This window comes from Lepus europaeus, chromosome 3, assembly GCF_033115175.1.
Source record: "Lepus europaeus isolate LE1 chromosome 3, mLepTim1.pri, whole genome shotgun sequence".
Taxonomy (NCBI): domain Eukaryota; kingdom Metazoa; phylum Chordata; class Mammalia; order Lagomorpha; family Leporidae; genus Lepus; species Lepus europaeus.
The window spans coordinates 121,594,572-121,617,670 of record NC_084829.1 but is presented as its reverse complement, the minus strand read 5'-3'; the positions used below and the strand labels follow the sequence as shown (position 1 = coordinate 121,617,670).

At 38.6% G+C, this 23,099-nt stretch overlaps 1 pseudogene; it reads left to right on the top strand.

Annotated features, from left to right (window-relative positions):
* Nucleotides 1-22,033, top strand: part of LOC133757086 (microtubule-associated protein RP/EB family member 1-like) — a 46,903-nt pseudogene extending 24,870 nt beyond the window's left edge.
* Nucleotides 22,034-23,099: the final 1,066 nt, after the last annotated feature.

The following is a 23,099-nucleotide window of genomic DNA, read 5'->3' as shown; positions in this document are numbered from 1 at the left end:
GCAGTTATCATCACACTACATAAGATAGCAAAGATGACTGGTCAAATATCCTATTCAATCTCTTTGAAAGACATTCATACAAACATTAGCATGAGTGTCTTTTGAAGGACAAAAACACAGACTTTATATTCAGAATTATTTAATAGTAATATATTCTAGTGTGAAAACATCATTTGCCCTTTGGAACCATTCACAATAATTCTCATCTGGATGACAGCCACAAGCCAACAACTGGGTAGGTTGTTGAATAGTAGCCACATGAAATTCCTCTGCACTATCTATCAAAGTATCTTACTACTTCTTTTTCTTGGTTGCAAGTGGGAAAAATAAAGGGAAACCTAGTGATGTGACTGTGTTCTGCTTGATGATGAATAACCACCAAATCCTAGGAAGACATGTTAAAGGCTGCTCAAGGATCAAGGAGATGATTCTAGGACTTTGTCTAATTGGGATGTAATTGTTACCATGTTAGTTCCATGAAGATGGCAAAAACAATTGAACAAACAAACGAAAACTAGAATCCTGTCATCTATCATCAAGAGGCATCAACGTTTTTCAAGTAACTACTATATATGCCACTTGTTGCAATATTGATAGTGGTAAAAGGTTATTTCTGCACTCAAAAGATGTGTGGTGTGGGTATGCAAGACAAGGCAATCAAAGCAAACAAAGACAAATGGGATTACATCAAGCTAAGAAGCTTCTGCACTGCAAAGGAAACACCAAAGTCAAGAAGCAACTGGCCGGTGCCGCGGCTCACTAGGCTAATCCTCCGCCTTGCGGCGCCGGCACACCAGGTTCTAGTCCCGGTCGGGGCACCGATCCTGTCCCGGTTGCCCCTCTTCCAGGCCAGCTCTCTGCTGTGGCCAGGGAGTGCAGTGGAGGATGGCCCAAGTGCTTGGGCCCTGCACCCCATGGGAGACCAGGAGAAGCACCTGGCTCCTGCCATCGGATCAGTGCGGTGCGCTGGCCGCAGCGTGCCTACCGCAGCGGCCATTGGAGGGTGAACCAACGGCAAAAAGGAAGACCTTTCTCTCTGTCTCTCTCTCACTGTCCACTCTGCCTGTCAAAAAAAAAAAAAAGAAGCAACTGATAGAATGGGAGAAAATATCTGCAAGCTATGCAAATGATAAAGAATTAATATGTAGAAACTATAAACAGTTCAAGAATCTCAACAACAAAACAAAGAGTTCAGTTAAGAAATGGGCAAAGGACTTGAACAGACATTTTTAAAATAGGAAATCTAAATGGCCAACAGACAGATGAAAAAATGCTCAGGATCACTAGCCATCAGGGAAACGAAAATCAAAACCACAATGAAGCTTCACCACACCCATTAGAATGGCTATCATACAGAAATCAACAAACATTAAATGCTGGCATGGTTGTAAGGGAAAAGGTTCCCTAATTCACTGCTGGTGGGAATGCAAGCTAGTACAGCTATTGTGGAAGACAGTATGGAAAGTTTTCAGAAATTTGAAAATAGAACTTAAATATGACCCAGGCATTCCACTCCTTGGAATTAACCAAAAAGGTTTGAAATTAACATATGAAAAAGCTATCTGTACCACCCTGATCATTGCAGCTCAACTCAGAATAGCTAAGACATGGAATCAATGCAGATGCTCATCAACCAATGACTGGATTAAGAAAATTTGATATGTATACACTATGGAATGTTACTCAGCCATAAAAAATGAAATCTTGTCTCTTGCAACAAAACAGATGCAACTGGAAGCCATTATACTTAGTGAAATAAGCCAGTACCAAAAAGAGAAGTATATGTTTTCCCTAATCTGTGGTATAGAGAACAAAAACTGTAATTTATAATTATTTTCATTGCAATTTGCATAAAATTATTCCTGTACATAAGCTGTGGAGATGAATGGCTTAAAGTCTAAATGAACTTAATTACTATCTCATAACCACACAGGAAATATTTAGGTGCTACATTGTCATTGGTTGTATTTCATTGAAAGAAATTATGAATAACTAATAGACAAAAAATGTATATTGGTGAAATAATCATTTATGCATTCAATTATTGTTTAAAGCTACTGTGTATATTCCTACTAAACTAGGCTCTTTTTGCTTTTTACTTGTTAAACTTCTTATTCGGTAAAGTATTAGGCCTTTTTACTGCAATGTAAATTTAAAATATGCAATTTCAAAAACTAAAAAAAGAAAGACTGGTAGAAGGAAGGAGAGTGGGAGAGAGGGAGGGAAGAGGGGATTGATATTATGTTCTTAGCTTTGTATCTACAAATCATATTGAATTGGTTTAAAATTAATAAAAATTAAAATAAATGAAGAGATAATGGCATAAACATTAAAAACACAGAATGATATTATATTCCACTCTTATACTCACTGCTCACCCTCCATTCACACCACTCCTACTCCTGAAAACAGAAAGTTACAGAAAAACTTCTTACTGAAGAAAATTTAGAAAAATGGCAATCACAAAGACAATATTTCCATAGCTCAACCAGTATTTACTCAGCAGTCAGAGACACGTTGTACAATTAAAGATATGTGATGGTACCTGCCCACAAAACAGATTAAGATATAATAAGGAAGAAAAACAGGAAAGGAACTCAATAAAAATGCATATAGGCAATTTATGAAATTAAAAGAACAAAGCATGTCAAAAGGAGGATTATGTTTGTGTTAGAGGGAAAATGAATTGATGTTAAACTTTAATCTTGATTCTTGAAATTTCAAAGACTTGGTAATTGTCTTTCAACATTTTCATGGTAAATTATTTAAATTTAACACAGTGATTGTTATCTTCCATTCCGAATTGACTTAAATCCTTTGTGAGGCTTTCTGACCACAGAATTCAGGTTAATTCCTTTTAACTTTTCATGTCTAACAATGCCTAATTTTAATTATAGCTAGCAATCATTAGTCAATAGGGAAGAAAAATCTTACATAGTAAAAGAAAGGTCATAACAAAAATTGAAATGACTGGTATAGGGGGAGGAAACTCTCTAGAGACCAGCATTTCCCAGGAGATCTTGAATTTCAATACAAAGAAACTGCTTCAAACCTGAAAAGTCTCTATGTAGCAGAGCAATGAAAGGATTATAATGGTTAAACTCTTCCAAATCACAGAGGGATGCAGTAGTTAAACTTTTATTTCCACAAAATTACAATGGCTATTTTACGAGTGAGTTGATCTCCTGGTTGTGCAATAATGCCAGGTCCCTGGCTCTGGTGGGTCTTGAGGTATATATGAGCCTATGATTTATGGAAGATATCGGGCATTTGGCAGGCTACAAACTGTAACACAGAGTCAGTATACTCCATCAAGTGGTAACCCAGACAAAAACTGAGGATAATGATTGTTTCTCCTTTAGCCGTGACTCTCAAGCTTTCTAGAGGAAATATGACAGCAGATTCACCCCAAGTTCTGTGAGACAAGATACCAGCATGTCTGAGGAAAAATAAACAAGCACATCAATTACCTTTTCATTTTAGAGAACCATGAAAACAGATACAAGCTTTAAAAAGGCACACAATAAATTTCATGTGCCAGGAACAAAGAAGATAGAAAACCAAATAATCTCTGCTGCTCATTGTATATAACAGTTTTGTAAAATGGAATTAAATATGCATATTTTGTGGCAAAACTAAATGGCATCTGTGCATAGTTCCTTCATAATACACATTTTTATGAGTTTTTGAAGTACGCTCATGGATAACAATAGAGAAAAATGCCAGTCCCAGTGTTGTTAGCCTGTGGTCAGGGAGGCCTGTCAGTATGAAACTGGGCCATCCCTGCCCAGGCAAACTATTCACTTGGATGTCAAGCAAAGAGAGAGCCAATGCATTGTTAAAGAAGAGGATGAGAAGGGATAAAAATGTGCTATATTACTGAATAACATATTAGGCTTAGCAACTACCTTTAACAGAATAGATGAAAACAAATAACATCACTACAGGGCCAAATGATTTTCCAGAGCTCCGAATTTTCTATCAAAATCAACCGATTGCTGATTTCTAGAGCCTGATTTTCTTCAATTAATAATGTAATATAGATAGCAAGAGAACACATTTCCATGCTTAGATTCCATTTGAACAACTTCCACCAAAAATTCTTCAAGTGAAGGATTTTGGTATTTGAACTGAGTTGCATTCACTGAAATCTTAATTTTTGAGGACTATAAGACAAATTTTTAAATTTTTAGCATAATTGAACTAGCAAAATAGGTTAAATATAAATAAATGAATAAATAAATAAATAATTTCATTATAAATGCACTAAAATTATTTTTAAATTAAAAGATATGTTAACTTTACTGATAAGAAAGTACTTTAAAATCTATTTTAAAAATCTGAGAACAAAGCTAACTGCATTATCTGTCAGTACATAATGTCTTCTTTTCTCTGTACTTAATCTCTATAAATTAGTAGCAGCTGGTTGTGTTTAACATACGTCATTTATTTGATGTGGCTACTTTCATGAGGATAATATCCCAAGCTGAATCATGAATAGGTTGGCACTTCATTATTTGTAATTATATTTGTCATCTACTATGTGGTGTTGATACATGCAGCCTGGAGATGATACTAGAGGGTGATTTTTATTTTGTTGTATAGTAGTTTTCATTAGGAATTGACAGATTTCAAATTTGGAAATTCAAATGAATGATCAAGTACATCATATTTCTGTAAATAGTACTTTGTTTTGTTGATTATTGATCCATGCTCATTCAATTTAGCAAATATTTACTGAGTACCCAATATGATACGAAAATCCATAAAGGTGAGTAATACACAAATGTCTGCTCTGAAAAAGACCACAGTGCAATAGGGAGGATAAGATTACTGCATGTGCTCTTGTAATAGAGTTACCCTCTGCATAGAAATACAGAAAAAGGGTGGGGCAGATGCTGTGGAGTAGTAAACTAAGCCACCGCCTGCATCCCGTATGGACACTGGTTCAAGTCCCGGCTGCTCCTCTTTTGATCCAGCTCTCTGCTATGGCCTGGGAAAGCAGTAGAAGATGGTGCAAGTGCTTGGGCCCCTGCACTGCATGGGAGACCCAGAAGAGGTTTCTGGCTCCTGGCTTTGGATTGGTGTAGCTCTGACCATTGCAGCCATCTGGGGGAATGAACCAGTAGATGGAAGACCTTTCTCTCTGTCACTCCCACTCTCTCTGTAACTCATATGTCAAGTAAATAAATAAAATCTTAAATAAAAAAAAGAAAAATGGTGAGAATTCAAATAAAGGAAATGCACCAAGAATTTGATGTACCAGGAAAGTTCTGCACAGAAGGATTTAAATATATATCCTGAAGAATAGGCATGTGGATACAGGGAAAATGGGAAGATATTCCATGCAGAGAGAACTCAAACACTGAAATATGAAGATGGGAAAGTGTAGGTTATATCAAGGCATCAGAGAAAAGTCCAATTTTATTAAAATATAAAAATAGCTTAAGAAAGTAATTGAAGGATCAAGCATTTGATTCTCATGTATCAGCACAATGGAGGGGTAACCCCAGCATGGGACACCTGCATCCTACATGAGAGTGCCAATTGTAGTCCCAGTTAATTCCACTTTTCAACCCAGTTTCCTGCTTATACATCCTAAGGGGCAGCAGGTAATGGGTCAGGTGCTTGTGCTCCTGCCACCCATGTAGGAGATTCTGATGGAGTTATGGGCTTCTGGCTTTTGCCTGGCCCAGTTCTGGCTGTTGCAGGCATTTGGAGAGTGAACTACTGAATAGAAAATCAATCTCTCTCTCTCTCTCTCTCTCTCTCTCTCTCTCTCTCTTTCTCTCTTTCTCTCTCTCTATCTCTCTCTCCCTCCCCCATCCAAATATGTGAAAATAAAATAAATAAACATATAGATGAATATTTTAAAAATAATGTAATTGGAAAGAAACCTGGGAAAGTAGGCTGTAGGTATATTATCAGAGCCTGGAACTTCTGACTCTGTTGTCAAATAATGAGTAGTCATGGAAAAGGTTTTGAATGGATGGAATGATATGATAAGATCTGGCCATCAGAAGATTAATATCATCAACTTTGTAAGTGTAAGATATAAGTTGGCAGTTCTGTGATCCCATGCAATAAGCAAGAGAAACCAAAATTACAGTAATGATCATAGAAATGAGAAGGAAAAGACTGATTTGACAAAGGAAATCTAGACAACCATACCAATAACTTAATGAAGGAAACAAAGAAGACAAAATAACAATTTGGATCTAGGTGACTAGAAAAAAATTGTGCTAAAATTCATCACAATAGATACATCAAGGGAAATTCATGAACTCCATTTTGAACAATTCAAAATGCTAGAAAGATAGCCAAGATAATTCATAAAACTCTATCACTTTTTTTCCATACAAGGAGTAAACTCACTGCCTTGATCAATCTATACATGATGTTAACTCATTTGCCAAATCCTGTGAAAATGTCTTGGTTGAATACCGACTTGTATTCCAGTCTCATTTCATTCTCATTTAAAGTAGAATCCATATTTCTAGCTTATATTGTTTCTATCCACATTTCCTTCTAACTCAAACAGTATTAATTTCTCAGCAACCTGATTTCTTCTTTTAACACAATCCAATCATAAATTTTATCCTTTTATCTTAAATTTCATGAAGAAATTTTCTTTTTCCCCCTAAATGTTCTTCTCTGTTTCTCTCCAGTTAATGTGTTTTAAATCATTTTATGTCTTCCCCATTTAAAAGAGTAGAAACCACTGCATTTTCCATTGGTGCTGGTTTCTGCATTTGTTTTTTTCATGATGTATGAGAGCAAATAGGTGCTGCTTTTCCAAGACTGATCTAGGTTTGATTGGATGACCTCACAAACCTGAACATCTTTATTACTTAAGTCCCTCCAACCTTGTCACAAAACACTATAACTGATTTCTATGAATCCCTAGGGGAAAAACAAACAAAAAATTCATATAAATAGAATGAATTCAAATTCAGTGTCTGCAGTGAGGGTACTGGCACATACTGGTTTTTTGATGTTTCTCCACCTTGGCCCTCCTCATCCAAGAAACAAACCTATTCTGTCATAGCTTTATTTATTTAAAAGTAACACTGGTCAGGATTTAGTCTCATTTTACTGTCTAGAATTCCAGAATATGCTACCTGATTATATTATTTTTTGGCTAAATGCCACAGTCACCCATGGATCACTCCAGTTTTTATGTACACAAAGCAATTTTTATGTAACCCCATATATAAGTTAGATTGTAATCATGCTGGCACTGCAGGCGGTGGCTTTAGCTGCTATGCCACAGCACTGGCCCCAGGCATTGGCTCTTAATTTACTATTTCACTTAACACTATGAATATGTTCTTTACGATTAAAAATGTTTTAAAATATCTTCACAGTTGTGTACTGTTTCTTTTGAAAACATTATACATATAAATACATATATATATTTCCTATCCCTCTATGTATTGAGCGTTTGGAAGAAGTCTAAATTTTTAAGATTATATATAGTGTTACAAAAAAAACTCTAATAAAATGTTTATGAGATAAATAACTTTGAATGTTTAACCCTACGCCAAGTTATTAATTGCATTATTTGATTTTTGCTACATAGTTGTCCATTTTTGACAGATAACAAAATAGGTTCAATGAGAAAGAAAAAGTAACATATTCTGAGTCACACAGCTAGTAACAAGTAGAGGAGGTATTTAGACCAAGACTCTCCTGATGCCCCATCTGCTCTCTGACCAGGAAAACTATTGTTCTGATTGGATCTTTACAAAGAAATTCAAAAAAACAAATTACTGAATCAAAGGGATTAATTTTCTACAATGCTATAAGCGCATTTAAAAATTTCTGGCTGTATCCTAACCAGTCCTAAGAATACATTTTATTCTTTAATAAGTTTTATTAGGGGCCGGCGCCATGGCTCACTTAAGTGAAGACATCTAATTCTGTTGTCTTGTCTTAGGTTACCCCAGACGCAGACCCTGAGATAAAACTTACAGAGTAAAGAAGTTTAGCTCCATAATATTAGGAAGCTTGGCAAAGGAATTGGAATGAAGACATAGAAGGGAAAATAGCCAATTAAAAGAGCTATGAAGCCAGCTACACTAATGCGTGACAGGAGCATAATCCTGTGGATTGGTATAAAACACACCCTTTAGCAGATATTTATTCACCAACTTCCATCAGTTGTTATTTTGGGACTGCTCCTGAGATGTGTTAACTGTAGCATTTCTGATCAGTAGGACATACTTAGACAGAAGTGCCTTCTGCATCCTAGGTGAATCCCTCCACAGAGATTCAGATACCAGCCATTGGAAGTCACGTGCATACAGCAAAATGGTATACTCTGAGCAATATGGGCAAGACAATGGTAGCATCAGCTTCAGCCTTGGAGAGCATAGTGAAACTTGTACCTCTCTACATTGTTAAGGACACTGTATGTTGTCACAATTATAGTGGATAGCTATATGGCACTATAAATCAAAAGCTTTTAAAGATTTGTACTTTGGGCAACTCTGTGAAAACCATCATATGTATATTCATTACAATGTTATTTATAATGTTAAAAAGTTAAAAGTGTTGGGGCCGGCACTGTGGCTCACTTGGTTAATCCTCCGCCTGCGGCACTGGCATCCCTTGTGGGCGCCAGGTTCTAGTCCTGGTTGCTCCTCTTCTAGTCCAGCTCTCTGCTGTGGCCTGGGAGGGCAGTGGAGGATGGCCCAAGTGCTTGAGCTCCTGCACCTGCATGGGAGAACAGGAAGAGGCACCTGGCTCCTGGTTTCCGGATCGGTGCAGCGCCACCTGTAGCGGCCATTTGGGGAGTAAACCAACAGAAGGAAGACCTTTCTCTCTGTCTCTCTCTCTCACTGTCTGTAACTCTACCTGTCAAGTAAATAATAGGAAAAAAAGTTAAAAGTGTTGAAATTCCAATAATGTAAGACTAGTTAGACAAATGATAAATGTCAACTGCATGAAATATTTCCATTAAAGTTGAGAATTATGAATGTTATATAACTATATTAGAAAATGTACAAAAAGAAGAGGGAGAAGAAAAGAGGCAGGAAAGGAGGAAAGAATATATTTCAAAATCATAATAACATGATTGTGCTGGGAATGGGATCACGGAGTTACTTTTATTTTGAAAATTATGCTTTTTTAAAGTAATGGACATGCTTGTATAAAGGTCACCCAAAAATAGTTTAGTAAGGACAAGAGCTGATCAGTTCATTGTTTCTTATAGTGTCCATTTCACTTAACAGGTTTCCCCTTTGGTGCTCAGTTGTCACCGATCAGGGAAAACAAATGATATTTGTCCTGACTTTAGATGTACAATGTAATACTTTATCCTTTTTAGTATTTGTTGTTGTTGTTGTTGTTCTAGTACTATTGGTTGAACTCTGTAATTAACACATAATTATTCTTAGGTATTTAAATTTTAACTGAAAAGTGATCCCTGTTAAATTTAAGAGTGGAAAAAGAGAGGGAGGAGATGTACAATTTGGGACATGCTCAATCAGACTTGCCGCAAATGGTGGAGTTAGAAATGTGCCAGGGGATTCCAACACAATCCCATCAAGGTGGCATGTACCAATGCCATCTCACTAGTCCAAGTGATCAATTTCAGTTCACAATTGATGGCTCTGATAGGTCTAAGAGTCAAAGGGATAACACAAACAAGACAAGTGTCTGCTAATACTAACTGATAGAATCAAAAAGGGAGAGAAGGATCCAACATGGGAAGCGGGATACACAGCAGACTCATAGAATGGCAGATGTCCTAAACAACACTCTGGCCTCAGAATCAGCCCTCAAGGCATTCGGATCTGGCTGAAGAGCCCATGAGAGTATTGTAGGCATGGAAAGCCAAGATATCATGGAAAAAAAAAAAAAGACCTAAATGAAAGATCTCTGTGAGTGAGATCCCAGTGGAAAGAACGGGGCCATCAAAGAAGGAGGTACCTTTCTCTGAAGGGAAGAGAGAATTTCCACTTTGACTATGACCCTATCGGAATAAGATCAAAGTCAGCGAACTCTAAAGGCTTCCATAGCCCTGGCAACTCATGACTAGAGCCTAGGGAGATTACTGACGCCATGAACTGGAGTGTCAAATTGTTAAGTCAGCAACAGGAGTCACTGTGTACTTACACCCCATGTGGGATCTGTCCTTAATGTGTTGTCTAATGTGCAGTGATGCTATAACTAGTACTGAAACAGTATTTTTATACTTTGTGTTTCTGTGTGGGTACAAACTGATGAGGTCTTTACTAATTATATACTGAATTGATCTTCTGTATATAAAGAGAATTGGAAATGAAAAAAAACCAACCTGGTGTTAAATTGGAAATGGCATAGAAAATTAATTAATTTTAAAAAAATATTATGTAGGATCTCTGTCTTTAATGTGCTGTACATTGTTATTTAATGCTATAATTAGTACTCCAATGGTAGTTTTTTCACTTTATGTTGCTATATGGGGCAAACTGTTGAAATCTTTACCTAATATATACTAAACTGATCTTCTGTATATAAAGAGAATTGAAAATGAATCTATGTGAATGGAAGGGGAGAGGGAGCGGGAAAGGGGAGGGTTGCGGGTGGGAGGGAAATTATGGGAGGGGGGAAGCCATTGTAACCCAAAAGCTGTACTTTGGAAATTTATATTCATTAAATAAAAGTTTAATAAATGAAAAAAAATAGTTTAGTAATAATTTCTGACATCTGAAAATAACTTTTGAGATTGTATATAACATTTCACCTATTCATCAAAAAATCTTGTGAAAAAGCTGAATTTTTTATAAGTCTCCTTATTTTCAGATAAGGTAACTAGCTTCAGAAGGGGCCAAATGGCTAGAAACTAGCAGGACAGTGATTGTACTGTAATTCTTCTGATTCCTGGCTCAGTGGTGAACATCTATTATGTTTGCTGGTCCAGTACCACTTCTTTAATGTCTGGATTTCTTTTTTTTTTTACAAGAAAATCCTCATCTCCTTATCTTCAAGGGTAGGTAATAGATTCAAGCCTAGCTAGTAAGAGTCAAATGCATAGTGATTGGTTCAGGGCCAGTCATGTCATCCAAGTTTGGCCAATCAGCATCCACCCAGGACTTTTGCTGGGAATTTTGGAAAAGAGATGGGATCTTTGTCTGTTTTCTGTTGCTATAACAAAGTAGCTGAATGTTGGTACTTCAAAAGCCAGAGAGGTTTATTTGGTTTAAAGTTCTGAAGATTCAGCAGCAGCATGGTGCCAGTATCTGCTCAGCTCTAGTGAGACCCTCACAGTTACATCACCACACGGCAGATGGCGTCAGGGTGGGAGTGCATTCAAAGGAGAGATCACATGGTGAGACAGAAGCCACAGAGATTCAGGGGTCAGGCTTGCTCTTTTTATAGCAGCCCATTCTTGCAGGAACTTATCAGGATTCCATGAGAACTACTTTAATCTGCTTGGAGGATAATCCCTCCAGTAACCTAATAATCTCCTAGCAGGGTCCATCTCTTAAAACTTCCACGGCTTATCAACATTGCAGCATTAAGGAATGAAGCTTTGGGAGACACTTAAATATATGCAAATAATAGCAGATACAGCTTCTTCCATTGAAGGTAATAAACTGTTAGGAGGTGGGAACACTGGGCATGCTTGTGAGCTCCTGAAAGATCCTGCCTGGAAGTAAAGAAAAGATATGAGAGGAAAAGGGGTGAAAATGGAGAGAGAGATTTATGACAATGTTAAAACACTGAGATATTCTGATCTTGTCATGCCTTAAGCAAAACCTCTTAAGATTTGTGAACAAATTAACACCACTTTCTTTTGATTGATATAAGTGCTCTGGGAACACACATTCAGCCTAGCAGTTAAGAATTCTGGCCTCCTGTATCAGAATAACTGGATTTGAATTTTGGCTCTAGCTCCTGATTCCAGCTTCCTACTAAGGCAGACCCTGGAAGACAATAGTGATAGCTCAAATAACTGGGCCTAGATTGTATTCCTAGTTCCGAGGTTTGACCTCAAATCAAGCTCTCTCTCTCCCACCCTCCCTTACAAATTAAAAAGAACATTTTTAAATAGATAACTAGATTGCTGTTGCATTATTTTCACTAAAAAACCCAAGTTAATATAAAAGACAGGTGGCTGGAGCTGTGGTGTAGCTGGTAAAGCCGTGCAGTGCTGGCATCCCATATTGGTGCCGGTTCGAGTCCCAGCTGCTCTACTTCAGATCCAGCTCTCTGCTATGGCCTAGGAAAGCAGTAGAAGATGGCCCAAGTTCTTGCCCCTGTACCCTCATGGGAGACCCGGAAGAAGCTCCTGGCTCCTTGCTTTGAATTGACACAGCTCCACCCTTTGTAGCCAATTGGGGAGTGAACCAATCGGATGGAAGACCTCTCTCTTTCTGCCTCTCCTTCTCTGTCTGTGAAATTCTGACTTTCAAGTAAATAAATAAACTTATATATATACATATATGTGACAGTTGTTACTAGAAAGTCTTAAAATACTGAGTTGGCTGAGTTGAGGAGGGCCACATACGGTGGTTATCCCCTTTGTGCTAGCCAGAAATTAGCTCATATGTGCTTTACATAAGAAAGCAGATATTTAAACTGTTCCCTGGTGACATTTTCAAATGCAGATCATGTGTATATTCAGGCTAGAACTTCAGAAAACTTCATAGAAAAATGTAAGGATGCTGGAATATTGACTAAGGTCAATTCTCTCATTTGCCTTTTCAAGCCAAAGAAAGAAGAAAATATAAACTTGCTTTATATCTGCATTTAATAACTGAAGACAGTTGAGATACAAATAGCCATGATCCTTAAACCTCGAAAAAGGAAAATCCACTGCTGAAAGAAAAAAGCGAGTACAAGGAAAGTTGATCATCAAGGCTAACCATATTACAAGTAAGAATATGTTCTAGGAGAAGCTACCATACAATTCTTACCAAAAACTTGAGTGTTATTGCACGCCTAAAGAAGCCATTTACTAGGATGTTTTAGGTGCAAATGAGAGAAACTCCAATTTTAATTAAAAGACAATGGGAAGACTTTTCAAGCTAAAGACACAGAGAGGATTAATTATCACCCCCAGTCCCAACCAATTGTTCTGCACCACAATAACCTTTAAGCTAACAGTTGAAATATTGGTAGAACATTAAGGCCCAGCTAAAATAAATACAATAAAATAAAATAATAAAATAAAATAACCATAAGCTAAAGACTTGATTACTTAACATCTTCTCAGGTTCCAGTTTCTAGTCTATAGCATTAATCAAATGCAAATTAACTGGATGCTTACCAAGGTTTTAATGAAATTTTACTTTCAGAGAAACCTCAAACCTGGCAAGTAAATGCTTAGTATTACACAATCCCAAAGAATTCCATACACCAATGAAATTTCGCCACCAGGAAATGGGTTGTTAAAATACGGCAGCCACCAAAAAGAGAGTCATTCTCAATGTCAATATCAAATATGGCTGTAAGGAGGTAATTCTCAAGTAAAATTCTCCATAATGCAGATTGACTAACCAAGGAGATCACTTTTTTTTTTCAGAACAGGGAGAACTTACAATCTCTGGTTAAGTAGAACAACTGTTTATTAATTTTCCTCTCTTCCCATTTCCAAATCTTATCAAATTTATATTTTATTTACTTCACTATGGTCTGTTATATTATTTTCCTTTGTATTTGCAGATTTCATTGATTTACATTTTATTTTCTCCACCATTGTCTATTATATTTGCTGTAGGTGATTAAGTAAATATACCACTTCTTATTGGCAGATGGGCCATGAGAAGCTACATCTGACACCAACAGAAAAGCACAATGCAAAGATCCTGATCTAGAGTTAGAAAGAGCAACTGTAGAGCACACCTGTACCTTTTAAGAGAGGAAGTGAATGGGATTTTTGTGTGTATGAAATAGTTACATGATCCTACTACATAAGGGAAATGATGTATTGAAAGAAATGTGGAGGGGCTGGCACTGTGGCATAATGGGTTGAAGCGCCAGTCTGCAGTGTTGGCATCCCATATAGGTGCTGGTTTGAGTCCCGGCTACTCCACTTCTGATCCCATTCTCTGCTATGGCCTTGGAAAGCAGTAGAAAATGGCCCAAGTCCTTGGGCCCATGCACCCCCATGGGAGACCCAGAGGGATCTCCTGGCTCCTGGCTTCGGATCCATGCAGCTCCGACAGTTGCAGCCATCTGGGGAGTAAACCAGCAGATGGAAAATTCTCTCTCTCTCTCTCTCTCTAACTTTGCCTTTCAAATAAATAAAATAAATCTTAAGGAAAAAAAAAGAAATGTGGAGAGATATGAATTAAAATAGGATGTTTTTTTGTACACATTGGATTTTGTCTACCAAGAATATAAGGTTTGGGTGAGTAGCCCAAGTTATTTGAATCTACTCTGATCTTACCCTTCACAGGCAGAGTTCATAATTGCCGCTTCAGAGGTGGGCATATGACCTAAGGTACATCATTCAAATTGACTGGCGAGCCTTTTGCTAAAAGTATAGCACTGTTATTCCACTGGAATTACTAAGCTGATAGACTGCCAGGATACTTCAAAAAGTTCAAGAAAAAAATGTGTATTTTGAAAATGTTATGAATGAATTTTTAAATGCATCAAAATAACCTTCTCTTATAATTCTACCTTCCACAAACATTTTTTTTTTTTTGACAGGCAGAGTGGATAGTAAGAGAGAGAGAGAGACAGAGAGAAAGGTCTTCCTTTTTGCTGTTGGTTCACCCTCCAATGGCCACTGCGGCCGGCACATCGCGCTGATCCGAAGCCAGGAGCCAGGTGCTTCTCCTGGTCTCCCATGTGGGTGCAGGGCCCAAGGACTTGGGCCATCCTCCACTGCCTTCCCGGGCCATAGCAGAGAGCTGGCCTGGAAGAGGGGCAACCGTGACAGAATCCGGCGCCCCAACCGGGACTAGAACCCGGTGTGCCGGCGCCGCAAGGCAGAGGATTAGCCTGTTAAGCCACGGCGCCGGCCAACCCCAAACTTTTTTTGAAAGATTTATTTATTTATTTATTTGAAAGTCAGAGTTACACAGAGAGAGAAGGAGAGGCAGAGAGAGAGATCTTCCATCTGCTGGTTCACTCCCCAGATGGTTGCAATGGCCGGAGCTGTGCCAGTCTGAAGCCAGGAGCCAGGAGCTTCTTCCGGGTCTCCCACATGGGTGCAGGGGCCCAAGAACTTGAGCCATCTTCTACTGCTTTCCAAGGCCATAGCAGAGACCTGGATCAGAAGTGGAGCAGCCAGGACTCAAAACAGAGCCCATATGGGATGCCAGCACTGCAGGCGGGTTTACCTGCTATGCCACAGTTCTGGCCCTATACTTTTTAATGTATCCTCATATTAGCCTGGAACTGCCAAAACTCATCTTTGATAACACAGTGAGAATTTCTGAGAATGAAGCCAGCCAAGAAAGTAGAGCTGAGAGGCACTGGGAAATTCCTGATAGCATGTGAGCAGCTAAATCTAGCCATGCCCAAAGCCCATCATTGCAACCTATACTTACCAGCTATTTGGACAAATAAATTCATGTTTCTCCTTCAGCAAGCTCAAGATGTGTTTCTGAAACTTAGAGTCCTAATAAATAGAAATATACTTCCAGTCTTACTGTCTGTTACAATATTTTAAACTTAATTTCAAGAATTTCCGTTACCAAATTTATTAAATTTCTCAGAAAAAGAATGCTTGCACAGGAAAACTTCCAATTCCTTAAAAATGTACTTAGTGATCCACATGTTGTCTTAATATTATGAAAATTTCCAAGAAAACCAAGAATTTGGAAGGCATGTTTGATCCAATCAGAGAAGTTAAGTCACTATGAGTGATACAGCAAAACAGATATGTTCTAAAAGGCAGAACTTACCCAACTGTGGGAGAAATTGCATAACTGATATTTCAGAGAGAGACAGGAGGATCAAAAAAGCAGTAGAGTCCTCCTGAAATGTTGGTACAAATCAGAAAGATAATAATAACAGAGAAATATCAGGAAAGGAGCACATCTAGCCATCAGGTTGATAGTGTAGGGGGGAATTCATAAGAGATCTGTGCATTTACTGCCAAGCATGTTTTGATGATCCTGGACAGCCCTTAACTGCCTGGGCCAACAAATGGGAAGAAGAACTTTTCTTTCACTTTGACCACAAAGACTTCCGGAGAGTAAAGGTTGCTTCCACTTGTTTCTCCCAAAGCTCACAAAGTTCTCTTCTGGTCAACTTTAACTTACAATATTACAGGGGAGAGGATTCTGGGAGTTGCTCTGAATTTAGCTAAATTGACACAGAATAATTTGAAACATCTCCTGGTCAACTTGGCATTAATATACAGCAGTTTATCTGAGTTCATATAAGATAAAAGGAAATCCATGTTTCTGCCTAACATGATTGGACACTCTCGTATAACTGAGACTATACCAGCTACCTCCCCATAGCGTTATTTCTGATTCTGAGTTACACTCTTCGTTAGATATCCTGTAACTAAATACTAAGCTATCAATTTAACCACTGTAAACACATCTTATTTAGAAAGTAGGGAAATGGGAGAAGGAAAGAAGAAAGAAAAATGAATAGTTACTATTGACACAAGCAAATATATTTCATAAGGAAAAAATACTTATATCTATAGCAATCTTCATTTGTGCAACTGGTAATATGATAATACTGGTATTTATCACCTTCCTCTACTAGCCATTCCATAGTCCCTCAGGTTGTGGTGCTGTCTGTCCTAGTTGGATAATCAAAACCTCAGTTCTTTAAGGTCTATACTTTTACCAATCCCAATTTTATTAGTAAGTTGCAGTTTGCTAAATTTTGTCAAAGGACATGTGAATTTGTCCCCCATTTCAGACTTGCTCCTCTTTCTCCAATGTAGAGTGACAACTAAGTTTCCCCTTGATAGGCATATAATAACTCCCTTTTTTTAGCCAATTAATTAGGTGGCATAAGGAGTCCATGGTGGCCCACAATCAGTCTTACCAACCAGTTTAATGTAACTATTACTGTGCCTCATGGTGAACATATAACTCCCTTGGGGATGAACATCTCTAAAGCAGCATAATTAAAGGCTGCAGGAATAAGAAGCAAAAATATATATTCCTATATATTCTTCCTTTGAGTCTTCCTTTTAGTCTTAGTCTTAAATATGGGAGAAACAGTACACACATTTTGTTTTCAGAACCAGATCACACAGGTATGCCTAATCCTAGATGATATTACTCAATTCCCAAATTTGTTGCTATCCAGCTGGAACCACAACAGAAATTTCAAAAGATCATTCCTCGTTCTATCAGGATAGTTCAGGATGATAAGTAGTACACTAATGCCAGTGATACCATTGTTGCACTGTATTCATTATGAAATAAGTTCATTGGTCAGAAATAATGTTGTATAAACTCTCACAATATTGAGTAAGACATTTGGTACAGTTTTCTTGGATCCAAATCAACCAGGAAGGACAGTTTGGGCAGGAGCACTACAGGTAGGAAGGACAAATCCATACTCAAAGAAGTATCTATTCCAGTAAAAATAAAGCACCAACTCTTCTATGATAAAAATGGTACAGTATAATCACCCTGCCAGCAGGTACCTGGCAATATTCCCAGAAAAATGGCACCATATAAGTGTCTCAGATACTAATCTGGCAGGTTGGACGGACATTCAGCAGAAGTTATGAACAGGCCAGTTTTGTGTTGTTGAGCCCATGCACACCCTCCACCCTTTCTTATACTGACATTTTCTGTGTTCATTTGACTAGCACAGTGTGCCCTGTGAAAGATTCTGGCTGACATACACAGACTAGCAACTTCTCACAAGGAGATTAAAATCCTTCCTTGTTGATATCACTCCAGTGTGTGCTCACATGGCACAAATATGCTTATACTCTCTGCATAGAGAGATCTATTCATGTGTCTCTTATTCAAACCACATCATAACCAATGTTCTGATTATGTTCTTTTCAAGTTTCTAATATTCACTCAAACATTAACTATTTATTTTTTTAAAATATTTATTTTTATTTATTTGAAAGGCAGAGTTACAAAGAAAGAAAAGGAGAGAGAGAGAGAGAGAGAGAGAGAATTTTCCACCTGCTGATTCACTTCCCAAATGGCCACATCTACCAGAGGTTAGCCATGCTGAAACCAGGAACTAGGTTCTTCTTTGGGGTCTCTGACATGGCTGACAGAGCCTAAAGACTTGAGCCATCCACAGCTACTTTCCTGGGTACATTATCAGTGAGCTGGACCAGAAGTGGAGCATCTGGGACTAGAACCAGCACCCATATCAGATGCTGCTACCGCTGTGCCACAGCACTGGCCCCAAAACATTAATGATTTCTTAGGGACCAGGATAGATTCAGGTCTTTGGCCCTATTTTCTTCTGAGAAAAACAGTATACAACAGTGTACTCTGTTTTAAGGGTTCCTATTACCATTGTCATATAGGGTTATATCTGAGTAGATGTATAGTCCTATATACAGGTTTCCATTTCAGATGGGCATCACCATGTTGTACAGAACCACTCAAAAATACACCTAGGGGGATGGCACTGTGGCCCAGTAGGTTAATCCTCCGCCTGTGGCACTGGCATCCTATATGGGCACCAGTTCTAGTCCTGGCAGCTCCATTTCCAATCCAGCTCTCAGCTATGGCCTGGGAAAGCAGAAGATGGCCCAAGCACTTGGGCCCCTGCACTTACGTGATAGACCCAGATTGGCTCAGCTCCAGCCATTGTGCCCATTTGGGGAGTGAACTGTCAGATGGAAGACCTTTCTCTCTGTCTCTCCCTCTCACTATCTATAACTTTACCTCTCAAATAAATAAATAAATCTTTAAAAATACACCTCAAATTTTGTTCTTTCTTGGTTGGTCATTGGGAGCTCCCCTTGAAATTGTAGGTACAGGCTGAGATAGGGAAAAATAAGGTGGTATTTGGGCCATGAACATCTCTGACACTTGCTTATGCACTAAGATGTGCTGTCAAAATTTGTTTGAGGCTGATCTTGTATACACTAATTTGATGATGAAGTGCTAGTGTACATACTAAATATTTTGATTTGTCACCACACACCTGGTGATAAGCAGCTTATGCAACTTGGTATCTTAGTGAGATAGTCAAGCTTTCAATTACTCGTGTCTTTCCCAATAAGAAGAATATTTTTCATAAGAAGTAAACTTTTCTATGGAGGATTCATTTTGCTCCAAAATTGTGCAAGCTCTATTCTCTCACTCATTTGTAGGGACCTTCCAAAGGTTCTATATATCACCACTACCTACCCTTGACACTTCAAGTACCATGTGATCTGCTCATTCATATGGCCCAAGTTGTGGGGCAGTTTGTATGACTGTCTGGACTTTATATAGAGTTTCACTTGCTGTGTTCCTACTTTAAAGTGGCACTTTTTAGAGATACTTAGTAAATGTGTCAGTATAGTATGTCCAAATGAGATACACAATGCCTCCAAAACTCCAAAAGGACAACAAGGCTCTGTACTCCTTTCTCACTGAAAAGGCTAGATGCCATAACTTATCCCTTATGTTCAAGGGAATATTATGTTCCCCAGACCACTGGAGAAGTTTCAACAATGTGATAAGACCTAAAATTTCCATTTGATAATCCTGCATGATACACCTTCTTGTATTTCCAAGTGGTGGGTTTTTCTCTTACAAGTTATAATGAGACAAGCCTCTTCAGAAATATCAACACTAATAAAAAAGAACTAAATGATGCTGAACAGGATCTTCAAATGACCCATCAAGTAATGTTCTGCAAGAAACCAGATACTAAAATAAGAGATAGAACCAAAAGCTAAAGTACTAATGGCAATTTGAAAGCAAAAGAAGATCTGGAAAGTAGGAAACCACACAATTAGGATATGAAATTATCTACTCACATCAAAGAGAGAATTCTACTTTCAGTATAATTTCCTTAGGACCTTTATCTTCCTTATATTATGCTCCTGCTTTTAGCACTTGGTATCTCTTTTACTTTCAATCTAAATACTAATTTCTATCCAATGTCCCCGACACAATATATCAAATTCCAATTCCTCCCCATTCTCTCCAAGATAAAAAGCAACCTCATAAACAAAAGGCTGCTTCCAATACGATCTCCACCTACCCTTACAGACTTGGCTCTAAGACTGCACCTCATATGGAGCATTTTCAAGTAATGCTGAATTCCTCATTTCTCCAGAGCATATTGTGTGTTTATCCAACTTCCAGTTTTTGCACATCCTGGTTTCTCTGCTTGAACTAACCTTCTCTTCCTCTCTTGGATTTTTCATTTCATCCTCATGACTCAAATCAAATGTATTTCCTATCAAACTTCCTTGATTCTCTGAAACAAGTGAATAAGACCCATCTTGGGGTTCCTCCAAATAGGTAGTTGGATTGCTAACAACGTTAACACAAGATATGTTTTTCTAGCTTTATATGCCTATTTCACCGACTAGAACAAAGGCGAAGCATAACAAACATTCTGGTTTCCTAGATCCTTCACTGTAGCTTCTTATCTATTCACCTGTAATTTGCTGTTGAGTTTGTCAAACTCTTTAGGATAAAATTTATTTTTCCCAAATAATTGTGTAAGTAGTTACTAAAGCAGTGAACAAGAATGCTACTTTGATTCATTTGTTTAGTGGTCATTTGAAGTCTGATATTTAGTGTTTAATGAGTTGATATTTTGTTGGCAAGCTTTACACGAATCTGTATATCAGGAAAAGAAAGAATTGACCATTTAATTAAAATATTGATCTTATTTTTATAACTTACTCTGTTAAATCATGAACTTACCCAGGTCGGGCGGTTTGAACAAGATGAAGATGGAACTGGACCTGGGCACAGGCAATGGACGTGGTTCTGCTGAGAGCCGAAGATGGCAGTGAACATATACTCCACATCAGTCACCAGTGATAACCTCAGTCGACATGACATGCTGGCCTGCATCAACGAGTCTCTGCAGTTGAATCTGACGAAGATCGAGCAATTGTGCTCAGGGGCTGCATATTGTCAGTTTATGGACATGTTGTTCCTTGGCTCAATTGCCTTGAAGAAAGTGAAATTCCAGGCTAAACTAGAACACGAATACATCCAGAACTTCAGCAGGTTTTAAGAGAATGGGTGTTGACAAAATAATTCCTGTGGATAAATTAGTAAAAGGAAAGTTTCAGGACAATTTTGAATTTGTTCAGTGGTTCAAGCAGTTTTTTGATGTGAACTATGATGGAAAAGACTATGACGCTGTAGCTGCCAGACAAGGTCAAGAAACTGCTGTGGCTCCCTCCCTAGTTGCTCCAACTCTGAATAAACCCAAGAAACCTCTTCTCTCTAGCGGTGCAGACCTATTTCAACATAGAGAACTACTGCAACTCCTACGGCTGGTCCAGGGGTGGTACGAAAGTATCCCGGTGTGGGCTATGGCGATGACGAAGCAGCTGAATTGATGGCAGCAGGTCAACGTATTGAAACTTACTGTTGAAGACTTGGAGAAAGAGAATTTCTACTTTGGAAAGCTAAGGAACATTAAATTGATTTGCCAAGAGAATGAAGGGAAAATGACCCTGTTTTGCAGAGGATTACGGACATTCTGTATGCTACAGACGAAGGTTTTGTGATACCTGATGAAGGGAGCCCCCAGGAAGAAGAGTATTAATAGCGTGGCCAGCAGAGCAACATCCGAATTCTTCACTGCAAATCATGTGCTTAACTGTAAAATAACTCCCCTTTATTTTCCTTAGAGGACTCACTGGTTTCTTTTTATAAGCAAAAAATACCTCTTCTTAAAAGTGCACTTTGCAGAAGTTTCACTCCTTTTCCAATAAGCTTTAGCTAGGGGCTTTTACCTTATAACAGAGCAGTATTAACATCTAGTTGGTTCGCTGGGGAACAAAGAGGCTGACCGTGGGGCTCTCACCATGTGGATGCTGGAAACACTGATTGCTGGAGAAGGTGTTTTTATGTAATATGGTGAACGGGGGACCTCAGTAAAGAAATGTAAAGACTGAATTGAATTTTAAGCTAATGTGAAATCTTGGCAGAGAACATTTTTTTAAAAGATTTATTTTATTTACTTGAAAGACAGAGTTACAGAGAGGTAGAGACAGAGAGAAAGGTCTTCCATCTGATGGTTCACTCCCCAGATGGCCGCAATGGCCGGAGCTGTGCCCATCTGAAGCCAGGAGCCAGGAACTTATTCCAGGTCTCTCAAGCAGGTGCAGGAGCCCAAGGACTTGGGCCATCTTCTACTGCTTTCCCAGGCCATAGCAGAGGGCTGGGTCGGAAGTGGAGCAGCCGGGACTAGAACCGGCGCCCATATGGGATGCTGGTGCTTCAGGACATGGCTTTAACCCACTATGCCACAGCGCCAGCCCTGGCAGAGAACATTTTAATAAATAAATGCCTTAAGAGTGAAAAAAAAAATCATGAACTTATCCAACAATAGTAAATAGAGCCCTCTATTAAAATCATGTTTCTATGGCCGGCGCCGCGGCTCACTTGGCTCATCCTCCACCTGCGGCGCCGGCACCCCGGGTTCTAGTCCCGGTCGGGGCACCGATCCTGTCCCGGTTGCCCCTCTTCCAGGCCAGCTCTCTGCTGTGGCCAGGGAGTGCAGTGGAGGATGGCCCCAGTGCTTGGGCCCTGCACCCCATGGGAGACCAGGAGAAGCACCTGGCTCCTGCCATCAGAACAGCGCGGTGCGCCGGCCGCAGCGCGCTACCGCGGCGGCCATTGGAGGGTGAACCAACGGCAAAAAGGAAGACCTTTCTCTCTGTCTCTCTCTCTCACTATCCACTCTGCCTGTCAAAAAAAAAAAAAATCATGTTTCTAAACATGTAAGCTATGTGTGCTTTGATATATAACCCCATCTCTGTTCAGTCATCTTTCTGTTGTAAAATGAAAATAATAATTCCTGCCCATCTTGCAGGTTTACTATGTCAATTTTTGTAGTATTAGTGCTATGCAAATACATGTATTAACAGTATTATCTGCCAATAAACATATCAGTATATATAGTGAAACATTCCATGGATAATCTCTATGTCCTAAGATTTATTTCACATTATATCTCTACTGAACTGCACATGTTTGGACAAAACAGAAACTTAATTAACATATATT